Genomic DNA, 9,596 nt, shown 5'->3' with positions numbered 1-9,596 from the left:
TTATTTATTATTATATGTAAGTACACTGTAGCTGTCTTCAGACACTCCAGAAGAGGGCGTCAGATCTCATTACGGATGGTTGTGAGCCACCATGTGGTTGCTGGGATTTGAACTCCGGACCTTCAGAAGAGCAATCGGGTGCTCTTACCCACTGAGCCATCTCACCAGCCCAAAAAAAAAGATTTTCTAAATAAAGGTATTTTCTCAGGCCTGTTTAATGCCTGTTTAATTTCTATTTCATTGTCATCTGTGCTAAGCGCTGCATTTCAGCAAGATGACCGCCAGAGGGCGTAGGCACACAGCCACGCTGAACAGCTGGCTTCAGGCTGAATTTGGCAGAGGGTAACAGTGGCAGAAGACTGGCAGGAAGGAGGAAGGCAAAGCAGCCTGTTCCTTTCTCTCCCCGTCTTCTTTCCTCCCCCCTCCAGCTGCAGACAAAATTGCTACGTGGTGCCAGCTCTTTCATTAATTCTTAGCTTCATTCGCAGTCCCCTGTTGGGCTTCTAGGTGCCAGTCACTAAGTCACCACTACAATTTCTCTGTGGTTCCTATTTTCTAGGTTGAAATCTGAGTGCTATTTCTAGTATCATGCCAGAAATTTACCAGTCGTTATTTCTTTTGAAGTAGATTGTATTGCCTATATTTTAAAGAAGTTACTGGGGACAGGGGGGCAGGGTGTGTGTCAAAGGACAGCGCACAAGAGTCAGTTCACTCTTTCGACCATGTAGGTCCCAGGGCCCACATTCAGGTCACCAGGCTTGGCAGTGAGTGAATTTTACCTGCTAAGCCATCTCATCAACCCAGTGCTCACATTTCATGAAACAAACTGCTGAGATTTAAGCTAAATTACTAGGCAGGTGCTGAGGCATATGCCAGTAATCCCAACTACATGGAAGGGTGAAGCAGAGGGATGAAAGATCCAAGTCAGCTTAGACAACATGATAGAGAGACCCTACATCCAAAAGCCAGGGTTAAATTACTCACCCGAGATAATAGAACAAGAACTTATTTTGTTAAATCTAAGATGAATCTGACATGATGGCACAAGCCTGTATATTCACATAATGGTTCAAAGCATCCATAACTCCAATTCCAGAGGCTCCACTAGCGTCTTCTGACCTCTGAGGACATCAAAGGCACATGTGGTATGCATACATATAGGCAAACACTACACATAAAAAATAAATAAAATGAGGGCTCAAGAGACGGCTCAGCTGGTAAGAGCACTGACTGTTCTCCCAAAGGTCCTGAGCTCAAATCCCAGCAACCACATGGTGGCTCATAACTATCTCTGTAATGGGATCTGATGTCCTCTTCTGGTGTGTCTGAAGACAGCTACAGTGTACTCACATATAATAAATCAATCAATCTTTAAAAAAATAAATTAAATTAAAATGAATAAATCTAATTTGAAGATTAAAAGTAAGCAAATCTCCTTTTTCTTTGAGATAGGTTCTCACCATGTAGCTCTGGCTGTCCTGCAACTCACTATGTAGACCTGGTTGGCCTCGAACTTACAGAGATCTGCCTGCCTCTGCCTCCTGAGTATTGGGATTAATAAATCTTTTTTTGGGGGGAGGGTTGCTGTAGTGATATCTCCCTAATTAAAAGAACTTACTGTAGGTCAAGTTGTGGTGATGGTGGTGGTGGTGACACACACCTTTAATCCCAGCACTCAGGAGGCAGAAGTAGGCAGCTCTCTGTACTCTCTATAGGCTCAAGGCCAGCCATGGTTGTAACACTAGAAAATCCTGTCTTCAAAACAAAACAACAAAACCAAACAAAAACCAAACCAAACCACTTACTGTTCTTGCAGAGAACCTAGGTCTGGTTCCCAGCACCCTGCCTCTGCTCCCAAGTGCTGGGATTAAAGGTGTGAGTATAGCCACACCTGTACCCTCAGCACTGGGAGTGAAGTCAGGAGAATCCCTGAGGCTTGTTGGCAGCCAGTCTAACTCTAGCTTCGGTGACAAAGCTTGATTCAAGGGAGTAAGTGATGAGTAATAGAACAGGACAACCAATGGCATCTGCACAAACATGGGTACATAAATACACACAAATGACCACAATGATGACGATAATCAAGAATAGGGCTAGCACCAGGCATGGTGGCGCACGCCTTTAATCCCAGCACTTGGGAGGCAGAGGCAGGTGGATTTCTGAGTTCGAGGTCAGCCTGGTCTACAGAGTGAGTTCCAGGACAGCCAGGGCTACACAGAGAAACCCTGTCTCAAAAAAACCAAAACCAAACCAAAACAAACTTTGGGCTAGAGAGATGCTCTTCCAGAAGTCCTGAGTTCAATTCCCAGCAACCACATGGTGGCTCACAACCATCTGCAATAGGATCTGATGCCCTCTTCTGGTGTCTCTGAAGACAGTGATAGTGTACTCATATAAATAAAATAAATACATAAATATTTAAAAATGATTAACAAACCTCATAACATACAGAATATAACAGAGTATGTGGTCAGCATGACCCTGCTCTGAGTCAAGTTATTTTTCTGTGTCAGTGACTGGCAGGCATATTACAGCAGAACAAGATGGTTACAGCTAGGATAGGTGGGCAGGCCTCAGCACAAACAGATAGATAAATAGACAGACAGACAGACAGATAGATGGATGGATTGACAGACAAATGGAATTAAAACACAAGAACTGACTGGACAGTGGCTCAGCATTAAAGAGCACTGGCTGCTCTTTAGAGGACCTTGCTTTGATTCCCAGTACCCATATGGTTGGTTGCTCACAACCATCTGTAACTCCAGTCTCAGAGAATCTGACATCATCATCTGGCTTCAACAGGCATGCTTGCACATTGTTCACAGACTGCATGCAGACAAGACTCCTGAACACATAAAAATAAAAGAAAATAATTAAAGCTTAGGTTTGACTCCCAGAAGTATAATAATAGCAACAAAAATTAACTGCAGATCAGATCAGTAGCGTGTACCTGCCACATACTCAGGAGACTGAGACAGGAGAATTGCAAACTTGAGACCAAACTGTAGAACTTAGTGAGATGTTAGGGATGTTTTGTGCATTGTGTATTCAATTGCTGATTTCTGTACCCAGAGATCTAGTTGCAGTCAGTAATTTGGTATTATTATTATGAGGCACCCCCAGACTCAGTATTTTGTAAAACATTTTTCTCTATCCCCTGATTGGTCAAATAAAGAGCTCAACAGCCTATAGCTGAGCAGGAGAGGAAAAGGCAGCACTTCTGTGCTTAGAGAAAGGAAGAGGGTCTCAGGTAAGACCAAATGAAGGAGGGGGACTAAGATGACAGGTAAGGGACCATGCAGCTGGGAAGTTGGCTAGCTTAGAATAGTGCCAGCTATAGTGCTAGCTTATTCATAAATATAAAGGTCTCCTTGCCAAAGCAAGGATGGGCATAGAAAAGCCTCTTACTTTTACAGTGAGGACCTGTCTCTCTCTCTCTCTCTCTCTTTTTTTTTTTTTTTTTTTTTTTTTTTTTTTTTTGGTTTTTTGAGACAGGGTTTCTCTGTATAGCCTTGGCTGTCCTGGAACTCACTTTGTAGACCAGGCTGGCCTCGAACTCAGAAATCCACCTGCCTCTGCCTCCCAAGTGCTGGGATCAAAGGCATGCACCACCACCGCCCTGCTTGAGGACCTGTATTGAAATAAAAAAGGGACCGGTAATGTAGCTCAGTGGTAGAGTGCAGGGCCTTGGGTTCACTTTCCAGTATTGAAAAAGATCAAATGGTAGCCAGGTGAGATGATGTTCACTCGGACATTCAGAAGACTATGGCACAATTTCTTGGGCCAGTCAGGGCCAAATATCTTTTTCTTGTTTTTAATGTTTTTTTAAAAAAGATTTATTTTATGAATGTGAGTACACTGTTGCTGTCTTCAGACACACCAGAAGAGGGCATCAGATCCCATTACAGATGGTTGTGAGCCACCATATGATGGCTGGGATTTGAACTCAGAACCTCTGGAAGAACAGTCAGTGCTTTTAACTGCTGAGCCATTCTCCAGCCCCCATTTTTAATGTTTTAAAACAAAAAAATTCTCACATTCATTTAGTGTGTGTGTATGTATGTATGTATGTATGTATGTATGTGTGTGTGCACACACATATGTCTACATTTGTGTTTCCACATACAGTGCACATGTTGAAGTCAGAGGGTAACATGTAGATTCTGTGTATCAAACACAGGTACTCAGACTTGGCAGGAAATGAACCAATATCCACTGAACCATCTCCCTGGCTCTGTTTTTATATGTTAGCATTACTTTGTTTTGTTTTTGAGACACGGTCTTACTATGTAGCTGTGGCTGACTAGAAACACAAAGCAATATTCCTGCCTCAGCCTCCCAAGTGCTAGGATTATAGTGTACAACCCTATGGTCACCTAGCTCAAATCCAGGCTCTGTATATACAAAAGTCTGTGTATATGTATGTTTGGTGGTATATGTTTACATAGGTTTGTGTATAGGATACACATACATGTGGAAGTTTTCCCCTATTGCCTTACACCTTTTCTTTGAGACAGGATTTCTCACTGAACCTGAAGCTCACTGATTGAACTAAACTGTCTGGCCAGTGAGCGAGCCCCAGGGATACAGAGATCTGTAACTCCAGCCTAGCAATGGGGCTCCAGATATATGGTGCTATCGCCAGCTTTACGCAGGTACATTTGACCCAGAGAACCATCTCCCTAGATCACAGATCCAGTTTCTTTTCTTTTCTTTTTTTCTTTTGAGACAGGTTCTCTTTGCATAGCCCTGGCTGTCCCAGAACTAGCTCTATAGACAAGGTTGGACTCAAATCCATAGAGATCCACCTGCCTCTGTCTCCCAAGTGCAGGAATTAAAGGGGTGTGCCATCATTGCCTGGCTGGATCCAGTTTCTTTTTTAAAGTGTGAATGCATTTCTATTACTGGCAGTGAAAATTACAAAAGCCAGGGGATCTGCTAGCCTCTTCTGGCTTACATGGGAACTTCAGGCACATAGGGCAGATACAGAGATGCAGGTATACATACATACACATGTAATATATATTAAAAAGATGCCTCATCATAGATTGAAAGGTAGTGTATAATGCCAAGTTCTGCTTGGTCATACGTAAGGGACTGCATTGCATGACTTGGTTCCTGTCCCTGGAACAGAGCAGCAGGACCCAGAACGATCCAGACCAGACAGGCAGATTCCTGAGTTCAAGGTCAGCCTAGGTCGAGGCGTGGTTGGAATGGTAATTCCAGGGCTAGGTCCCACTGAGCTCTCTAATTGTCTGTGTTTCGGTTGCTGTCTCTTCTTAACAATCAAGGGGCTAAGGTCATGGAATGCTGATTCCTGGGATGGTCAAGAGGGAACCTGGAATAAATAACCGGATTGATATGTATTTGAAAACTGGGCTTTTAGTCTGTGTTGGGATGAGCTAGCAGAAAGTGACGGCAGTTCCTGTTTAGAATTTGTTTCTGTAGAAAGCTGAGGTATCTGGGAAGCTCTGCAAACACGGTTCTTCACTATTTTTTTTTATAACAGAATGTCTGATTTTGGTCAGAAAAATCCATGGACAGCAAGCACAGCTCTTTTAGAATTTTTCAAAGCTCTTTTAGAATTTTTTTCTAATAGGATTTCTGACCTCAAATTCCAAGAATTACTTAGAGAGCTCTTTCAGAAGGTTTGCTAGCAGCTATCCAGAGAAGGCTGTCTGAAGACTGAACACAGATCTTTTAGAATGTTTTCTGGCTTTCTGATTTTGATTGGAAAACCCAAGAATTATGTTTAGAATTTTTCTAACAGGATTTCTTAATTGGTCCGAAGATTCAATTTTTTTTTCCTTTTTTGGTTTTTCGAGACAGGGTTTCTCTGTATAGCCCTGGCTGTCCTGGAACTCACTTTGTAGACCAGGCTGGCTTCAAACTCAGAAATCTGCCTGCCTCTGCCTCCCAAGTGCTGGGATTAAAGGTGAGCATCACCTCCACCTGGCAAAAGCCTGCTTTCTTATAGAACCCAGGACCACCAACCTAGGGATGGCACTACCCACAATAGGTTGGGCTATCTCCCATGGATAACTAATTGAAAAACCACCTTACAGTTGGATCTCATGGAGACATTTCCTCAACTGAGGCTCCTTCCTCTCTAACTTGTATCAAGTTGATAGAAAACTATCCAGTATACCCTGTCTCAAAAACATGTTGTTATAAAACCCACCCTAATAATAATACAGGGTCCAAAGGAACCGCAAGTAGACAACATACTACTAAAACAATAAAAACCAAAGAATGTTCAGAGGACTTACTTATGGATTTCAAAACTCACTGCAAAGCTTGAGTAATGAAAACTGTGGTCCTGATGCTGGGGATGTAGCACCTGTCAGTGATACAGTGTTTTGCATGTGACAAATCCATGCTACTAAAGCACTCCATCACTGTGCTACACTCTCAGGCCTCCTAACCATTTGAAAATGTACAGTACACTATTGTTTACTATATTCAACACACAATATATATCTCAAAGAAAATTAAACATATTCATTCTACTTCAGACCATTGCCTATCATCTCCCCACTTTCTCTATGCCTCGCAGAATCCACTTATCACCATTCTGCTCTCTGCTTCATCAAATTTAACTATAATTGAGAAAATCCAGTAATTGCAGCACTACTCACAATAGCCAAATTGTAGAGCTCAGCCTAAGCACACATGCACAGATGAATGGATAAGGGAAAAGGTAATATGTGTGCACAGAATGAAACCCTATTTAGGTTTGAAATAAGAACCTCTGGGGGCCAGTGAGATGGTTTAGGTGGTAAATGTCTTTGCTGACAATTCAGACAACCAAGTTCAGTCCGTCAGACCCACATGGCTGCAAGTGAGAGCCAACTTCTGCAAATTGTCCTCTGACCTCCACATGCATACTGTGGCACACATATGGTGTGTGTGCACACACACAAAATACATATGATAAAAATTAAATTTTGTCATTTGGAACAACAAAGGTGGCATTAGGGAACATGAATCAACCTTGAAACAGGCTAAGTGAATGAAGTCAGATACAAAGGAGTCCACTTAGAATAGGCAATGTCACATAAGAAGCTGCACTTTGTGGCACTGACTCCAACTTACTAAAACAGTACACTGCCCGAGAAAAACACTGTTTTATCAAAAGAGGAATTTAGGTTGTGTGTGGCACACTTTAATCGTAGCACTCAGAAGGCAGATGTAGGGAGATCTCTGTGAGTGGAGAGGAGTGGGGGAAGACATACAGAGACGAGACAGAAACAGGGGGGCAGGAGAGAAATATTCAGGAAACATTTCAATCTATAAAGGTCATCCTTAGAATTTTCCTAAGGATTTTTTTTTTTTTTTTTTTTTTTGCTTTTGAGTGTTGATTTATTCCTAAAGATCTGCATTTGGAGACAGGAAACTGTCTATCCACATATGTTTGAAAACTCCATCCATGGGAAGGAGCCCGGCATCAGTTTCTGGTGGGTGGGACATTCTTGTGGAGGCCCTGTAAGGCCAGGTCTGTCCACTTAATCTTCTGTTCTTTCACAGACTCTGTGGTGCCGCCGTTGTCTTGCTCGGGCTCAGTGAAATGGTGACATCCTCTTACGGCAGCTTATTTTCCCGCCAAGCATCATTAATCAGGTCCAAGATCCTTCCATCTTACTGTACCTCACTGTCCATCCTCCTGCAGCTTTGATCTTGTCAGGCCCACTGCCCACACGTCAGCTTCCTCCCGGCCCCGCCCTTCCTCAGGGTCACGTCGGATTTTTTTTTTAAGTAAACAATATGCTTAAGCATAAAGAAGAAACAAAACTGGACAGAGGTCATGAATGGCATATATACTCACACAGGAATGAAGTATGCATGGCTCTTCTCTGAGACAGGATTGCTCAATTATGTAGCTCTGGCTGTCCTAGAACTCACCATGCAGACCAGGCTGGCCTTGAATTCACAGAGAATGTGACACTGCCTGTCTCTACCTCCTGAGTGCTGGAATTAAAGGTGTGTGCCACCAAGCCCAGTCAGCAGTTTTTAAAAAGCCAGTCTCTCTGTTGACCTAGAGGTCACTATGTAGACCAAGCAGACCTCAAACTCATCAAGATCCATCCACGTCTGCCTGGCAACTGCTGGGATTAAAAATATGAGTATCACCATGTCTGGCATATAGGATTTTTTGCCCTGGCTGTCCTGGAACTCACTCTGTAGACCAGGCTGGCCTCGAACTCAGAAATCTGCCTGCCTCTGCCTCCCGAGTGCTGGGATCAAAGGCGTGCGCCACCACGCCCGGCTGCATATAGGATTTTAAATAGGTGAAATGCAGGGAGCAGAGCAAACTCGAGGGTGTGAAGTCCTGAGTGGATGTGTGTTGTTGACATGAACTGGCCATGTCAAGGACTCTAGTCTCCAACAAATGGCCACGCCTTCCTCCTGGGTGAGACTCAGCAGGATGACAAAGTTTACCTCTTGCTTGAGCTCAATTTTTTTTCTTTTTTGTATAGCTCTGGCTGTCCTGGATCTCACTTTGTAGACCAGGCTGGCCTTGAACTCAGAAATCTGCCTGCCTCTGCCTCCAGAGTGCTGGGATCAAAGGCTTGCGCTATCACGCCCGGCTTGAGCGCAAATGTTGATACTGTGTGCAGAAAAGCCTGCTGAAGCGCTCTCCTCCTGGATATGTATGGCCTGAAGGCTGCTCCCCTACAGAAAGTGCTCCTAACCCAATATTAGCTAAACCTGTCTCCTTGGTCAGCTGCATGCAATAGTCTGCTTCCCTGTTCAACTGTGTTATGGTTTGTATATGCTCAGTCCAGGGACTATAAGAAGGTGTGGCCTTGTTGGAGTAGGTGAGACACTGTGGGTGTGGGCTTTAAGACCCTCATCCTAGCTGCCTGGAAGCCAGTATTCTGCTAGCAGCCTTCAGATGAAGATGTAGGGCTCTCAGGTCCTCCTGCACCATGCCTGTCTGGATGCTGCCATGCTCCTGCCTTGATGTTAATGGATTGAACCTCTGAACCTGTAACTCAGCCCTAATTAAATGTTCTTATAAGAATTGCCTAGGTCATGGTGTCTGTTCACAGCAGTAAAAGCCTAACTATAAAGACAAAAGTGCATATATGAAATACACTGCGCTTCCGGGATGCTGCAGCTTCTCCTTTAGAGCCTCATCCACTAGATCCCAGCTTTGCCATGCATCCCTTATTCTCTTACAGCCCTGTTAGGCCAATCCTGGGAGCCATGAAGGATGGGGCAGTGAATACAAACAAACAGACCTGATTTTACTAGTCATCTAAAGATTATAAATTAAACACAAAACAAAACACTAATTTTATTATAAAAATGGTAGTATCAGGAACATCTCAAACACACCCCTCCCTCCAAGGCTCGGGGATCATTGAGGAAGAGAAGCCAGAAAAGACTGTAAGAGCCAGAAGTGGGCGATTATAGTGGCTATTCCTCGTTGTCAACTTGTCTATAACTCCAGTGAACTACAATCCAGAATTGGAAGGTTCACCTGTGATCCTGATCTGGAGGCTGGGAGATACAAGTTTCTGACCTGGATCTTGGCATGGAGATCTTGAGGCACAGTGGCTATGAATCCCAGAAGATTAAGACATGGC

General features: G+C 43.6%; 1 pseudogene; it reads right to left on the bottom strand.

Annotated features, from left to right (window-relative positions):
- Gm14843 (predicted gene 14843) lies at nt 7,349–7,740 on the bottom strand (annotated as a pseudogene).

Source organism: Mus musculus, chromosome X (assembly GCF_000001635.26).
Source record: "Mus musculus strain C57BL/6J chromosome X, GRCm38.p6 C57BL/6J".
Taxonomy (NCBI): domain Eukaryota; kingdom Metazoa; phylum Chordata; class Mammalia; order Rodentia; family Muridae; genus Mus; species Mus musculus.
This window is presented reverse-complemented; position numbering and strand designations above follow the sequence as displayed.